The sequence below is a fragment of the Schistocerca gregaria genome, chromosome 4 (assembly GCF_023897955.1).
Source record: "Schistocerca gregaria isolate iqSchGreg1 chromosome 4, iqSchGreg1.2, whole genome shotgun sequence".
Taxonomy (NCBI): domain Eukaryota; kingdom Metazoa; phylum Arthropoda; class Insecta; order Orthoptera; family Acrididae; genus Schistocerca; species Schistocerca gregaria.
The window spans coordinates 337103427-337121652 of record NC_064923.1 but is presented as its reverse complement, the minus strand read 5'-3'; positions in this window follow the sequence as shown (position 1 = coordinate 337121652).

Genomic DNA, 18226 nt, shown 5'->3' with positions numbered 1-18226 from the left:
TTGGTATTGGAGGCAAACTTCAATAACATTGAAATTAATTTAATTCCTAATACCAAAAAAGGCAGTGAACCTGTAAGGTGTCAGGCAAATCCAACACCTTACATGAAAACCCTGACATGAGAAGTAAATCCAGTAGTATGTCACATAGCTCTGAATAAATCGTGACATTAAATTAACCAAAGTAATACGAGTAACGAGTGAGCAAATGGAATACCACAGACTAACACAAGAATGCCTAAATGCATGTCGTACCTTCCCATCGTGAGGCAGACGCAGTTCCGAGGGGAGAAACGAGGACAGAAGCCGAGAGCACAACCGTGTTAAGCTAGATAAGGGAGGGGCTCGGCACCCACGCCGCGAGCCTACCTGTACAACTATACAACCCGCACGTTTTAGCGTGAGGCTTTTTCGCGTCTCAGGTATGTCAAGGACAACCCCCAGCCCATGTTAAAAGCTATAGCCCTCCAGAAAAGCAGTATAGATCTTACGATAACACAAAAAGGGCCACTACCACCCGCAAGTTTTAGCGTGAGACTTTTTCGCGTGTCTGTTACATTAGGATCACTCCCCAGCCCATGTTAAAAGCTAGAGCCCTCCAGAAGAGCAGTATAGATCTTACGATAACGCTAAAAGGACCACACTAGCTGCAGGTTTTAGCGTGAGACTTTTTAGCGTCTCTGTTACGTTGCAAACTTTAAAAACATTGCCCCACCACGAAAAGTATAACGTTTCTTATTGGATAGACAGAATTTTTGTAGGCGGAGCTTAAGGTTAACATTGAGACCCTGATTGGTCAGATGAAATCATAGCCAGATAGTTTTTTTAAACTAATTTCGGTAAATTGTAGTAAGGAGAAGTTAGAGGGGAGTTGGTTCCGAGACGGCGAGCTGGATGGCTGCTGCGCCGGCCGCTGCCGCCCTGACGCTGCCTAAACACCGACAAGGTAATGAACGCACGCGATGCCGCATATTTGAGCGCATAAGGCTTCACTCAGACCTGCAGAAGTCTCATCTGTTACACCCCCTTTTTGCGTAATACTAGTGTCGATCGTTAATTAAAACTCATGGTGTTCACATTTGCCACTTGAAGTGAAAATCTGAAACGCGATAATTTTTCTATTTTATATAGTTATTGAGAAGCCACATCAGCCACTGTAATTTACGACAAGTTGAATAAGTAATTAAAGATAATTGAGGGTCACTGTAGACCATTTTTATAGTTTTCTCTTTTGTGAAACTTAAATTAAACCTAGATTATAGATGTGATATGGCATAGGTCATCCTTCGATCGATTGTAGAACATGGAAACCCATTCAGGGAATATTCGTTCACATTTTTGTTGAACGCAGTTGGTTTTTACCATCCTGTATTGAAACATTTCTTTTTATCTATATTGCAATTTATAAACGATATTTTGTGATTAGAATAAATTTCCAATGGGAAACTTAACTGCTTTTTCGACGTTATTTTACCAGCTAACTAAAAATAGGAAAGCCTTGAACCCTTTCCACTATATTTAGTTAGAATTAAGATTCTTTTACAGGGAGTGCAGTGAAGCTGACGCTGAGATCATTTAGTATTTGGTTATATCATCGCTAGTCTCACTGAACTCTTCTGAATTCTACATGTCATGTGTGGTCTGGCGTCTCCTTACCAGCAACAGGTCGCAGATTCAAACTAGTTCCCTAAAAAACATGCTAAGAGCGTCGTTGCGCGAAAGTGGTTGGGAGACACGATATAGTACAAACAGACACCACCATGAATGTTTAGAAAATGGCGACCCTGCCAGGATGGTAAAATACCATGATTGAAGGTCGACACATGCCTAACTAGGTCAGAAAAATAACCTGCTAAAATAAAATTTTCTTTAAAAAAATTTTTTTTTCTAAAGTTATACATAGTCAAAAACATTAGCTGCAGTGATAGATAGTAAGAAAGTATTCAAGAAACAGTGAGACATTATACCAGAGGCAATAGCATAATTAAGTTATGAATTTTGAAAATTGTTAGAATTAAGTTTTCTCTCCAATGCAAGCGCACAGGTGGCGGATACATCGTTGACAAGTTGGTTCTGACCCACCAAGTAAGTGAATGGATTGTCAGTCTTGGTAGTGTCAAGTCGTGTGAACAAAAAGTTTATGAAACGCGTGAGATCGTATGAGCGCCTGTTGACGCGACGTAGGGCGCGTGAATTGCTTTTAAAACAGAAAATAAGGGATTCAGAAAGATTAGCAATGGCAGATCGAGACCTTGACCGAATTGAGGTAGGGACCCAGCATGAAAAAGGACAGAGAATAGGCAGTACAAGAGACGATGCAGTATCGCGAGAAATAGGACATATAACGCACCATAACGATGATAATGTACGCCAAGGCACAGAAAACCTAGGTCAGCATACGACAGAGCAGCAGGAAAGTAGATTTTTTTTTGAGGTTTACGGGCGCTAAACAGCGTGGTCATCAGCGCCCAAACGCATAGAAACAGGAACACAAGCGGTGAAGGGACGAAGACGGACGCCGAACAAGGAGAACGGCTAAAAGACACAGGCCTGACGCAGTTCCAAATGCGCACATATAGAGGCAAAACAAGAGGAGAAGAAACACACTAAAAAAGGAAAGGAAACACAAGGAAAAGAGAACAGATACCGAAGGGAAACAAGGAGGTAATCGTGACTGGCGGACCTCTTACCTAAAACCTGGGTGAGCCAGTCACCCAGCAGCACATTAAAACCTTCTCCCTAAAATCCGAGGCAACAAATTGGACAGGACACAAAACCGTAAGACCTTAACCACAGTCGCTGCGTCGTCTTGCAAAATAGAGGGCAAATCCGGTGGCAAGGAAACCACCGCCCTCTGGTCAGAGAATAAAAGACAGTCAAGTAAAATGTGGCGGACAGTAATCTGGACGCCACAAGCACTGCATATTCGGGGGTCCTCCCGCCGGAGTAAAAAACCATGCGTGAAGGGACTGTGTCCAATGCGGAGGCGAGTGAGGAGAACCTCATCCCGCCTGTATGACTGGTAGGACGTACGCCATGGTCGCGTAGTGGCCTTTACCAGACGCAGGTTATTGTCAGAAACTGCCAACCACTCCTCTTCCCATTGATGCATAACACGAAAACGCAAAAGGGAGGTTACAGCATGGAGGGGGACGGCACATTCAACAACGTGAGGGAGGGAACATGCATCTTTGGCAGCCACAACCGCCAGTTCGTTTCCCCTAATACCCACGTGCCCCGGCACGCAGCAGAAAGAAACCTCCTTTCCCTGCCATTGCAGGTGGAGTAGGGCATCATGGATGTTCTGGACGACCGTATCCGCTGGGTACAAGTGTTGCATGGTCTGAAGGGCACTCAGGGAGTCAGAAAAGATGAGGAACTTAAGACTGGTAACACATCTCATCTGCTCCAATGCCCGCAAGATTGCAAACAATTCGGCATCGAGGATGGTAAACGCCGCAGGAAGCCGTAACTTGACGACTCAATCAGGGAAAACAACAGCACAACCAACAGTGTCCCCCTGTTTAGAGCCATCTGTGAATACAGGTACATGGTCCGGATGCTGGTTTAAAATATCGTAAAATAAGGAGGTAAAAACAAACGCCGGAGTGCAGTTCCTCCGGTTCTCCGACAAGTCTAAAAGGATGCTGGGCCTCTGGAGCAACCAGGGAGGCAGGCGAGTAAAACCTTGTCGTTGGGGGGCCACACGCTCCACACCAAGGGACTCAAGCAAATGCTTGGCACGAATCCCAAATGGTTTGTTGCCCTGGGACGACTGGAAAAGAGACGTTCCATAGGCGGTCGGGCAACGGTAGGGTACGCAGGGGAGGTAGGACAGGCAAGGAAATGACACACCCGTCGCACCATGAGGAGTTTCCGCCGGATGGCGAGCGGCGGTTCCCCTGCCTCAGCACACAGGCTGGGGATGGGACTGGTACGGAAGGCACCAGTGGCCAGCCTGATACCCTCATGGTGCACTGCGTCAAGGATCTTCAGATACGAAGGCCTTGCCGACCCATACACGGTGCAAGCATAGTCAAGACGCGATCGGACGAAAGCCCTATAAAACTGCAGCAGACGCGCCCGATCTGCTCCCCAGGACCGATGGCTCAGACACTTCAAAATATTCAGTGCCTTCAGGGCCCGCACCTTGAGGTCTTTAAGGTGAGGCAACCACGACAACTTGGAGTCAAAAGTGAGGCCCAGGAACCTCACAGTGTCTCTAAAAGGAAGAACGGTGTCCCTCAGACGCAATTCAGGGGAGGTAAAAAGACGCCGACAACGATTAAAATGAACACACACAGATTTGTCTGCAGAAAAGGTAAAACCCGTCTTTGCAGTCCATGCCTCTAAGCGCTTTATCGTAAGCTGTAACTGCCGACTAGCACTGACAAGACTGGAGGAAGAACAGAAAACAGCAAAATCGTCCACAAACAAGGAGCATTGGGCAGGACTCCGGATAGTGGACGTGATACTGTTAATAGCAACGGCAAAGAGGGTGACACTTAAAACGCTGCCCTGAGGAACACCATTCTCCTGCACGTACAAATCCGATAGCACGTTACCAACCCGATACCGAAAGAGGCGGTGAGAAAGAAAGGACCGAATGAAGATGGGGAGACGGCCACGAAAGTAGAGAGACAGTCGATGAGGATTTTAACTTGCGTCTTGAATACGTAGAACCCACAGTACAAGTAATCAGAGCTCCCTCACCACAGAGTACAAGGAATGCGAGCAGAAACGTGTCACAGCACAGTTCAATGCAATCGGTTGCGAACCAACACTTGGGCGAAAACACAGAGCGTAGGACGTCGGAAGAAAACGCAATAGGACCCACCAATCTGGCAGAATTATTACAACACATTACGGAAACGATGACAAGGCAAAATAAAGACATAGCGAACCAAATTCAAATTCAGAATGCGGAAACCACGAGACATATGCGTGAAATTAAAGAACAAAACAAAAAAATTCAGTTACACCTAAGTCACATTGAAGACGAGGCAAAAGAATCTCGAGAAGTGATAGGAAACTTAATAATAGGTCACAATCAATTGAGAACAGACATTGACAAGGTTCAAGCGGACGTACAAACATTGCGTAATGACACTGAGGACGAGATCAAAACATTACGTAACAACACACAGGGAGAAGTCAAGAAACTAAAGAAACAGATAAACGTAATTACTAGACAAGCAGCAGGTACAGCGCGTGAAATTGTTGAAAAAAGTGTGCTGCACAAACGTATCACAAAAGCAGCGCTGAAAAGATATGATGACCGCATAGCCAAAATAGAAGTGCAAACGAAGCGACAATTTCAGAAATTGCGAGCAGAGTTGTTGCAAACCATTGAAGAGCGTAGTGAACAGGATCGAACAAGCACTGAGTCTGCAGCCACATCCGTATCTGTAACAGCTCCGGAAAAACAAGCAATTAACGAAGATATTACGCATTTGCGATTCCAATCACAGGCGGAAAGTAACATACGTGAAATCAGACAGCCTGCAGCGCGGGTACGCGAAAGTTACAGTGGACAATATCCAATGGATCAACCACAACAGGAAAGAACGACGAGAGAAATGATCAGAAACAAAAGTGGCGAAGAATCGCGAATTTCATATGGAACTATGACGAAGTACGACAAAGATCATTTCCTCACAGTCAGAAAATTTCAACATTTTCGCGAAGGAAACTCATTACATCCACGAACTTTTATTGATCAATTCCGAGTAGGATTACCAGAACACTGGACGCTAGCACACAAATTAGACTTTATATGTGCACACATGTCAGGAACAGTCGCAGAAATCATGCAAAATGTTGCAGCGACATGTCGATCGTACGAAGATTTCAGAGAGAAGTTTCTCTCACGATATTGGTCCAGCGAAGCACAGAACAGAGTGAAGCACGAATTATTACAGAACCCATATTTCGAAAATTCAGGAGAGAAGAGTCCCGTGAAATTTTTCGAAGTAATGGCAAACAAAAATCAATGCTTAGATGTACCATACAGTGACGGAGAGTTGATTAAATTATGCGCGATGAAGCTACCATTGAAATACCAGCAATCATTAGTAGGTCGCGGAGGCAATGACGTCGAAGCATTTAAAGGTATTCTAAGGGAACTAGAGTTCATATTTTCGGAAGATGACGCAAGAAAAAGACGAAGCGCACGTGAAAACGAAAGCAAAAAGCAGTGGAATCCACAAGACACAGTACGAAGAAACAATAATTACGAACCACGTGATAAGTTCACACCAAGAAACGACAATAGATTTCAACATAGAACCGGTTACGGATTTAGAAGAGAATATGGCAATAACTATAATTCACCCAGGAACGGCAACAACTATTACAGAGGGAATAACGACAACCGGAACGGGTACTGGAGACCAATAGACCGACAAATTATCAACCAAGAAACCACTATCAACAAGCTGAACAAGAAAAGCGAATACAGACAGAAGAGGTTGAGGTAAGACCACCAAAACCCGATAAACGTTCGGATTGACAACTAAGCGCCCATGCCAAAGAGAATGACGCACTGACCTAGGACAATTGCAGCACCTTGAACAGAGAAGTAAAAATCTTATCACGAGAAGAGAAGAAAGAAGAAACAAATCCGCAGGGACCAGATGAAAACCAAGACAAGAAAATAACAATATCGTGTTGGGACGAAATTAATTGGGAGAATACTGACGAGGAAGATGAATTACCAGAGGCATGCGCAACGAATGTAGGAAGAAAGGATGAAGTAATGAGTATTGCAGAGCTGTTTGAGATGGAAAGCAGAGAAAGCGAATTCAATGAGGATAATGCGCAGTCGACAGAAGTTGAAAATAAGTTACAAGTGGGCACACAACCCAACGTATATAATGAAGGAAGTTATGAAGCGATAATTAGAGCATTTAGATGCAATTATGTGCAAGTAGCGACGAAGAAGAAGAAGATAGATGAGGATGAGGAAAAAGTAGAGGATGTAGAAGAAAGCGTAAATGAAGGAAGAAATAGAGAAGAGGAAATAAAAGAGAGAGAAGTAGCAGTCGAGGCTTATCCTACAGAAAGTTCGAATTCACAAGGGAAATTCCTAAAAAGACTCATGTATGATTCAGTGGAGGATTCGTTGATGCAAGAAGAAGAAGAACAGAACCAACCCTTTCAAATTCAACCAATTGTGAAGGCCATGGTAAAGCATATCCCAGTCAATATTGTAATTGATAGCGGAAGTGAACTGACTGCGATCTCAGAAAATTTATTCATGCAATGTAATGAAAATGAGGAATTGCCAGTTCTGAAAACACGTAAGATTAAAGTAAGAGGTCCTATTAGAAACAATGCTGCGGAAGTTACGAGACAAACAAGGTTAACTCTTTCGTGCCAAGGTCAAAAGATCGAAGCCAACTTCGTGATTATACCTAAACTAACCGTAGATTTGATCATAGGTGCAGATTTTTTAAATGAGAGACGAGCGATAATAGATATGGGCAAAGGTAGCGTAACATTCGGGAATGTCACACTTCTCTTTGAGCAAAAGCTAAAATTAGAAGAGATACCAGTTATAAACAAACAATTAAGAATGATGCGAGATAAAGAGGATGAAGAATTAGAATGGTATGCACAAAAGGGGGAATCGCCTCAACTCATGTTAGAAGTCCATAAAGAAATCGACGAAAAATTACAAGAAGTTCAAGGTATTTCGGAACACAGTAAAAGAGAATTAGAGGATATTTTACGAGATAAAGCAGAGGTATTTTTACCTAAGACTGGCAGTATTAAGTACTTTCAGTACAAGTTTGAAGTAAAACAGCACAAACCATTTAGAGTGCCACCCTATACAATCCCATTAAGCTACAGGAATAAAGTATTCCAGGAGATATCCAAAATGTTAGATGACGATATTATTGAACCAGCTATCTCCACATATAACAGCCCGCTCCATATTGTACAAAAACGAGATGGGAGCATCAGGTTAGTACTTCATTCCAGACACATCAACACAATCATAATCACTGAGACAGATCGCCCAGAAAAATTAGAGGAATTGATACAAAACTTCCACGGTGCTAAGATATTTTCATCAATTGATTTACGGAGTAGTTTCTGGCAGATAGAATTGGCCCCAGAATGTAGAAAATTTACAGCATTTATCGTATTCGGTAGATGTTACCAGTTTAAACGATTGCCATTTGGTTTAAAAATATCATCAGCAGCGTTTATTAGGGGATTTAATACTATACTCAGTCCTGAAATTTTACAAAAAATTACTTGTTATGTTGATGATGTGATTATAGCAGAACCCTCTTGGGCACATCACAATGACACATTAAATCAGTTTTTACAGATCATGAAAGAGCATGGTGTCACAGTAAATATAACAAAATCCAAATTTGGAAGGCGAGAGGCCAAATTTCTAGGACACATAATTTCCGAGAAAGGGGTAATGCCTGACCCGGAAAAACTAACGGCAATCAAAGAATTCTGTACTCCATATAATAAGAAAACTCTCAGAGGATTTCTAGGTCTCACCGGATTCTATAAAAAATTTATTTGGATCGACTCTCTCGCAACACCACGCCTGTGTGCACTGACTGGAAAAAACACGCCAGGGGTATGGGATCAACAGGCCAATGAAGAATTTTTAAAAGTGAAAAACGCACTAACAACAGCACCGATTTTAGCACATCCTGATCTAACACAAAATTTTTGTATGGCCACTGATAGCGCGAAAACAGGTTTAGGAGTTGTGTTATTCCAAGAATACGAACAGGCAGGGCTAAGATCATATAGAACAATTGCCTTTGCCAGTCGGGTACTCACAAAAAGCGAGAAAAACTATTCAGTCACGGAGCTGGAAGCATTGGCCATTGTATGGGGCTTCCAACGTTTTCGATATTTCCTATTCGGAAGAAAAACAAAAGTATATACAGACCACAAAGCATTAGAATTTCTGTTATCCGCCAAACTAACTCATGGGAGGTTAGCCAGATGGATGTTAATACTACAAGAATTTGACTTCACTATTACACACATACCAGGACCAGCGAATGTATTAGCAGATGCTTTATCACGATGTCCACAGGGTGCATCCAAAAACATAGGTTCTGAAGCAGCAGAAGACCAGTTTACAATGTACTATATGAAACAAGTACCTTTCGAAAACTACATTACGACAGCATTGAAAAACATAGGCAAAGAACACGACAAGGATCCCGAAATACTAGGAATCAAACGCAAGTGGAGAAGTAAGGATTTTCCAGACAATCGACAGCACTATCTCGTAAAAAACAGTGTTTTATTTTTTAGACGAAATGTTGCAACGAATGAATGGTTAATTTATATCCCAGATGAACTAATTAATAAGTACATATGGTATACACATTTAAGTAATGGCCACTTTGGACCAAAGAAATGCTTTTTAAAAATAAAGCAAACAAGCCATTTTCCTAATATGGAAAGACGAATTAGAACAGTATTAGTCAAATGCAAAAAATGTATGAGGGCTAAACACGTCACTTTCCAAACCAAACCACCTATGTTTCCAATAATCCCTAAAAGATTAAAACAAATAGCTGCAACAGATTTGATGGGGCCCCTCCCACGCACAAAAAATGGATATATTTTCATATTTGTCGTTTTGGAACTTACTTCTAAATATGTTACCTTGACACCATTAAAACGGGCAACAGGTCTTGCAATAAGTAAAGCATTTAGACAAGATTTTCTCAGACAAGTAGGTCGAGTGGAACGAATAATTTCCGATAATGGCCCACAGTACAAATCAGTGCAATGGCAGAACACGTTCAAACAACACAAAATAAAACCTGTCTACATATCTAAGTACAAACCTAGCGTAAATCCAGCAGAACGATCTATGAAAGACATAGGCACTTTATGCCGATTATATGCAGGCAAAAGACACAGCACTTGGGATATATACCTTAAAGATTTTCAAGAACTAATAAATGAAATGCCACATAGCACTACACTACTACCTCCAGTTACTGTACTTAAAAATATTGAACCCCCAAACATAACCAGAGAAAATGTTAGATTTCCTATTGTACCACGTAGACAGCACAAACAAATCATAGCAACAGCACTCTCCAACATCAGAAAGGCAGCCATTAAAAGAAAAGAAAGAGGAGATAGAACAGCAATTAAAAGAACATTCTCAGTAGGCCAGAAAGTATTTGTAAAAACACACCATCTCTCCAGCAAACAGAAACACAAAATACATAAGTTTTACGCTGCATAAAAAGGACCTGTCATAATTAGCCGAATTGCTCATGATAATGCTGTGGAACTAATGAACACAAAAACAGGCAAAACCTTAGGACTTCACCATTTGAGCCATATAAAAAAGTTTGAAGATTAATTTTATTATTGGTAAATAATCAGCACAATATTTCAAGATTATGTTGCAGATAAGATAGTCAGGAGTAAGACGAATGAAGAGAGAGGAAGGTGGGAAAAAGACAGTAGTTTCAATAATAACACCAACAGTACCATAGCTTAAGGTGAAGGGATAAAGCGTAGATAGTCTAACAGCATGAAATACTAAAATGCAATACACCACGACACTACACAAAAATAAAAAACGAATTTGAGGATTCTTGAGTAGACTTTAAGACTCCGAATATCTTAGAATTGTAACATTGAAGGGGCGCCGAAATTTGTAAAGCTTTTTAAGAAGGCGTATAACAAGTAGATAGTAGATATATATTAGATGATTATAAGTAAAACTTTTTGTAAGAACCATTGTAAAAACTCCAGCAAGGAAGAGATGCAACGACCCACAAGTTGCAACGCGAGATGTATTAAGAAAGGAAAGGATGTAATTAGCAAGACACGATTCCTACATAGCAGGAGCGTCGAGAGAAGGGAAAGGCGAAACTAACAGACGGCCCTTGTAGCGAAAGTGGGCAATAAATTTGCCCGCTAGGAGGAACCCTGCTGGGATGGAACACCCAGCCGCACAGTGACAGACCCCTGCTGAGACGCGGCGGGACGGCGAACGCCGGAAGGGTCTCCGAGCCCCGAATGAACGGAGCGAGCAAAAAAACGGCCGGACGAGAAGACCGCTTGGGCAAGCCACCGCTGGCAAAAAATGTGCGTAAAAGTCACACTACTGCTATTAAACAGCACGCTGATGCACAAAACTGTAGAACTTCCACAAAGTAAAAATGACGCGCCCAAACAATTTATCAAACTGTTACTAGGAGGAGAGCTTCAAAGCGACTAGTTATCAATAAATATTTCCATATCCTGCCCAGAGAAGAACCAAGAAGCAAGTACGAAGCAGAGAAAAAGCAGGAAGAACAGAAGTTGAAGATTCGCAAGATTGAGACCAAGAAAGAAGATGGGTGAAGAATAGACGACATACCTTTCCAAATCCCTATCCTATTGTAAACTAGTCGTCTGCGAAGTATTACAAAGAAAAACGACCGTTTTCAGCGACACATAACGATGACTTTCACGCATACAAAGCCAGTAAACCACGAGATTCTGCACTCACAGCTCCATTCCATTATGGGACCTCCACAACAGCAACACACACTTGCAAAGCCAACAAGGAACGACGAACGAAGCTGTACATCAAAAGGTTGCCCACATCCATCTCGCTCAAGTCCATCACCTTCGTGCAAAAACATTCGCCAACCACATGCTTGAACATTCATAGGATTGTGTGAATGCATGAAATCAAATTATGTGATGTAGGAATTGTGCAAAAGAAACGTGTGAAAAACTAAATAAGTAAAGCACACCAGACAGCTAATAAACTAAAAAAAATAACAGTCATTGACTATGGACTTAAGTAAAAAATAGACTATCGATAAAAATAAGTCATTAGTTCTGAAATGGACAGTATATAAAGAAACAATATGCCACTTATTTGCTTCTCATAAAAATAAAAGAATAACTATATTTTACTTATTCTTTCCTTACAAAAACAAGGAATAAAAAATTATCTTGTTGGATGTTTTCCCTTTCTTTAACATTTGTACCATTTATTAGGATAACATCTCAATACTTGTGTATGTATATTTCTTTGTCAAAGCAATTCTTGGAAATAATTCTTATTTGTTAGTGTAACAATGTTGAAATGCGTGTCTAGAAACAAAAACATTTTACTTGTACATGATATTTAGAAAATGTGTTAGGAATAGATTTTACTTAATTACTACATTTATAAAAACAATATTTCTAAGAAAATCGATGTGAAAGACTCCTCACTTTCGAAAACAAACTTCTTAAAAACAAACTTCACACTTAAATAAAGAAAGAAAATAATTAAAAATTAATAATAGCATAAAAATATTCTGCTCTTGTCATTTTTAATTATAATGTGGAAGAATATAAAAATATAAATTAGTAATACAAACTAGCATAGAACAGAATAATGTGGCTGAACAGTGTGCAACAAAATTTAGATAAATTAGAAAATTTTTGACTGACTTAGACAACGATTCAATCATTGCCTAAATTCAGTGCAAAAATTAAGTTCGAAGGGTGGTGATATGTAAGGTGTCAGGCAAATCCAACACCTTACATGAAAACGCTGACATGAAAAGCAAATCGAGTAGTATGTCACATAGCTCCGAATAAATCGTGACATTAAATTAACCAAAGTAATACGAGTAACGAGTGAGCAAATGGAATACCACAGACTAACACAAGAATGCCTAAATGCATGTCGTACCTTCCCATCGTGAGGCAGACGCAGTTCCAAGGGGAGAAACGAGGACAGAAGCCGAGAGCACAACCGTGTTAAGCTAGATAAGGGAGGGGCTCGGCACCCACGCCGCGAGCCTACCTGTACAACTATACAACCCGCAAGTTTTAGCGTGAGACTTTTTCGCTTGTCTGTTACATTAGGATCACTCCCCAGCCCATGTTAAAAGCTAGAGCCCTCCAGAAGAGCAGTATAGATCTTACGATAACGCTAAAAGGACCACACTATCTGCAGGTTTTAGCGCGAGACTTTTTAGCGTCTCTGTTACGTTGCAAACTTTAAAAACATTGCCCCACCACGAAAAGTATAACGTTTCTTATTGGATAGACAGAATTTTTGTAGGGGGAGCTTAAGGTTAACATTGAGACCCTGATTGGTCAGATGAAATCATAGCCAGATAGTTTTTTTAAACTAACTTCGATAAATTGTAGTAAGGAGAAGTTAGAGGGGAGTTGGTTCAGAGACGGCGAGCTGGATGGCTGCTGCGCCGGCCGCTGCCGCCCTGACGCTGCCTAAACACCGACAAGGTAATGAACGCACGCGATGCCGCATATTTGAGCGCATAAGGCTTCACTCAGACCTGCAGAGGTCTCATCTGTTACACCCCCTTTTTGCGTAATACTAGTGTCGATCGTTAATTAAAACTCATGGTGTTCACATTTGCCACTTGAAGTGAAAATCTGAAACGCGATAATTTTTCTATTTTATATAGTTATTGAGAAGCCACATCAGCCACTGTAATTTACGACAAGTTGAATAAGTAATTAAAGATAATTGAGGGTCACTGTAGACCATTTTTATAGTTTTCTCTTTTGTGAAACTTAAATTAAACCTAGATTATAGATGTGATATGGCATAGGTCATCCTTCGATCGATTTTAGAACATGGAAACCCATTCAGGGAATATTCGTTCACATTTTTGTTGAACGCAGTTGGTTTTTACCATCCTGTATTGAAACATTTCTTTTTATCTATATTGCAATTTATAAACGATGTTTTGTGATTAGAATAAATTTCCAATGGTAAACTTAACTGCTTTTTCGACGTTATTTTACCAGCTAACTAAAAATAGGAAAGCCTTGAACCCTTTCCACTATATTTAGTTAGAATTAAGATTCTTTTACAGGGAGTGCAGTGGAGCTGACGCTGAGATCATTTAGTATTTGGTTATATCATCGCTAGTCTCACTGAACTCTTCTGAATTCTACATGTCATGTGTGGTCTGACGTCTCCTTACCAGCAACAGGTCCCAGGTTCAAACTAGTTCCCTAAAAAACACGCTAAGAGCGTCGTTGCACGAAAGTGGTTGGGAGACACGATATAGTACAAACAGACACCACCATGAATGTTTAGAAACCAATATAGCATCTGGACCATGATGTTCTAACTTGGGGGTCTCAAAGAGGATTCTACGATTTGAATGATTATCGATCAGCAAAATTTTCTCCCAGCATTTTCTGTTTTGAGGTCACATCACGAAGTTTCTAAAAGGGTTCTCTTGCTACATAAAACGAACCGGGATCTACGAAGGAAATCTGTAACAATAAATTAAAACCTTTCTGTACATACACGAACCTTTCGACGTCTTTACTGTTATTTTTATCTTTAGAAGGCGTTTTTATCACAGTTTTCAGTGAGGTTTGGAAAGCGTTCGTACCAAGTCAACTGAATAATTTCATGATTATCTGAATAAGTTACACACAACATTTGAGTACAAAAATAGGCATATTCAGAATTCAGACAACATACACCTAGGAGTGTGAAAAAAGAAAATGAATTCCAGAAAAGTATTAAAGAGACAAATTAACTAAGACATTAGAAACAATAAAGAACGAGAGAGAGCACAGAGGAAACGATAGAGGAGACCTGGGAACAGTGACTGGGGAAGCAGCCCATGCCTGACTGAAAGACGAGAACCAGTGGCCACTGAGACTGTGAACAAAGTGTTGATTAGATGGAAGCTCATCACTACAGAAAGAAGAAACAACATACGGGACCACAGAGAACTGACCATTAAACCATCAGGTTGTTGCAAGTATAGACAATGGAATACTTAATCACAAATATAGCGTCAGTCGAAAGGCAAACTGTGAATAACTTGAAATGTCCCCTTAGCAAAATTATACAAGACTGGTCTATGTGAAACGTCCTCTTTGAACAATTATACACGAATGTGCTTAAACTGACACACAATATTTTTAGCGCAACGCAATCTGACTTCCTAAAATCCCTACGAAAGAATGGCCCTGACTATCATTAACCTATACGTTACACAAATCACTTACCTCACAAAAATCTTCGTTACTCGAACTGCTGCAATACAGCGAGCGCCACTACCGCCAGCTAACTAAAAGATTCAAACTATGGAAGTCACTAACTACTGAGGCACAGTTAGCAAATGAAAGATTTTAATAGAGAACAAACAATGTATTTACCCTTATAGTCATTATATATATATATATATCAGTTCATGACACCAATTGTTACAAATTTCAAAACTCCGCCATCTCTCTCCCCACGTCCACCACTGCTGGCGGCTCACCTCCAACTGCGCAACGCTATGTGCTGTTAGCATCCAGCTGCCGCTGCCCAAAACTACAATGGCAGACAACAATGCAAACCAGCCACAGACTGCACACGGCACAGCCAGTGATTTTTACACAGAGCGCTACGTGGCGGCGGCGTTACCGATAAAAAAACCTAAACAGCCTACTTACATTGCCCTCATGCTCCCCACAAAAAATTTACAAATTGTTTTGGGCAGTGGCCAATACAGATTTGAAAAATTTTTTCATAATTACAATGACAAAGAAATGAAATGCACACACTTATCGATACGATGTTGGTCAAAGGCTAAAATTTTCTCACAGTCCATAAAGACGGTACTGATCATTCATCAAAGTAAAATTGCAGTGATTTTCTCAAAGTCTGAGTAGTAAAAGAAAATGCACACGGAAGTAGTGGATTTCCATGCAGTCTTGAAGAAGTAGTGTTGTCCTTCCAATGGAAAGACAGTGCTGACTCTTGACATGCAGACAGGTAATGGGCCACAACAGAGCAAACCCACAGCAGAGTCAGTCGAAGTTTTCAAGAATATTGGTAGGTAGGTCGTCACAGAGTAGACCCATTGTAGTCCTGGTAGAGATTACGGTATTGGTGGGCCACCAGAGGTGCAGACCCACTGCAGTCCTTGTAGAAATAATGGTATCGGTGGGTCGTCAAAGGTGTAGACCCACTGTAGTCCTTGTAGAGATGGCCAGCAGCCATCTGTTTGACTGTGCAGGTGCACAATCACCATTGAAGAGTCTTGCGGATAATATAGCAAGTCCATAACCACCACTTGTGCACTCACAAAAATTGTTTTTGAAATGTCCTTACAACCAGCAATGCTGTTATCCAGTCCCTTACTGAATTATGAACACACGTGCAAACACTATCAGTGCCTACTTCTCACATATTGTCCATATACTATGACCAACAGAAACGTGTGCAGTGAAATGTAATTTTAAGTTACTTAATTTGATGAACTGGTGTCAATTACAATTTTATAACATAAGAATACAATAATAAAGGTACAAAATACATCATTACAGAACATAACAATACAGATAACATTAGCAGTAGTACAGGCTTTACAAAAGAATCGAAATAGCAAATACATCAGTGTTACAAAGTTACGACATAAGTACATACATAAAAGATCAGAATAACTTTTGAAACATCATCTTCACACATGAGCATTAAAACAGAACAGAATAAATAATTTCTAAACATATTTACAAAGAAAACGACATATTATTAATGCAAATTATATTTGAGGATAACAGTATTCCTCATCATAGTGAATGTAGCTGAATATTAGAAAATTCTACAACATAAGTCTTATCAGATGAACATATAAAGACAGGAAAAACATAAATACACAAGGGTACACAAACACATAGTGGGATAACACAAGGAAAGGGCCGGTTTTGTTTTACTGCAGTATTTTGCAAACAAAACTTTCTTTACTTCTCGGAGATCTCCCTTCGTTCTTCATTATTTCCAAAAAGTCCTATCTATACCTGCTTTCTGTACTTTTCTCATATAACCTCTCAGTACATTTCTTCAAATTCATCGCAACTCATTCTCTTATACAGGTTACCCCCTCTTAAGCTAACTTAAATCTACTGAGCTCAGATGCTTAACTAAGGGACGAGGCAATGCAGCAGCACAAAACAATTTACACAAAAAGCAATGATAAAAAAATGGAAATTGGCAAAAAAAGGCAGCAATATTACAACTAATATAAGGCAATGCGCAGCAAACAAGAAAAATAAATCAGTAATAAAATTGGCTTAACCCAGTAATACAAAGTGACATTCAGTAGCACTATGAATGGCAAACAGCCGCAGCAAATGCTATAACTTATACCTAAACATGACAAAGCTCAAGCAGAAAAAATGTTACACTAAAGACAAGAATGCAGATAAGCACAATGTCTATTCACATCTTAATGTCTATGTAATTAAAGTGGTGCACCACAAAAACTAATGCCAAAACAAATTACCAAGTACTTGAAAAGAAAACTGTATATACAGTTACTGTTGTTAGTCGCTTCTTTTTGCTCTTTCCATTCCAAGAGCTCCTTTTTCGAAGAATGTGGATCATAAAATAATTATGTAATAGATCTGTTGACAGAAAGTGTTCACATTAGCAAATGCATTTAATTTTATAAAACCAAAGCTGCAACACAGCTGGAAAACAGATATCAAATGAAATAAGCAACTATGGACAAAGCATAAAAATATCATTCAATAGTCATGTGACATTTCATAAGTTAGTAGAATTCTCTCAACTCTCGTAGAAAGACGTTTGTTATAATCAGGTGTCAGATGTAAGTATCTTTCTCAGTAATGAGCGTGTCGTATTTGCGGTGCTTTCTACAAAGGAATGTCAATAGCGAGGATAATGGCCTCCCTTTTTCTTCTTGTGCCTCTGAAAGGCACACACTAATGGCTTGTTTCCTGGTGGCTGTCGCCCAGCTGGGCGCCCACGACGCAGTACCTGCAGGTGGTCACTTAACTTTCTTACCGAAATATTTACGACACCAGTTTCCGCTACAGTGGCAGTCTCATATAAAAAAATTCACAGGTCAAGAATTTGCGTTACAAATCTGTAGAAATAAAATCATTTAAAAATAATAGTGTTAAAAAATTTTCGACAGCATAGTGATACATTCACACATGTACACACATTTTATAACTCTTAAAGTACGATTCTCGGTTTCCAACATCCTTTTTCACAAACCAGAGTTCCTAACCACTACTCATTATTCCTTACCTTATTACACATATGTATATTCGTCGACACTTCTTCAATATGTCATCATAACAGATACGTTGCATAACCAAATAACTTATATAGCATCAGCTTAAACATACCTCAGCAGCATAATTCACATCGTCGTAATAATAACATCATAACACCTTAGTCAAATCTCAAAAATGTCATAGC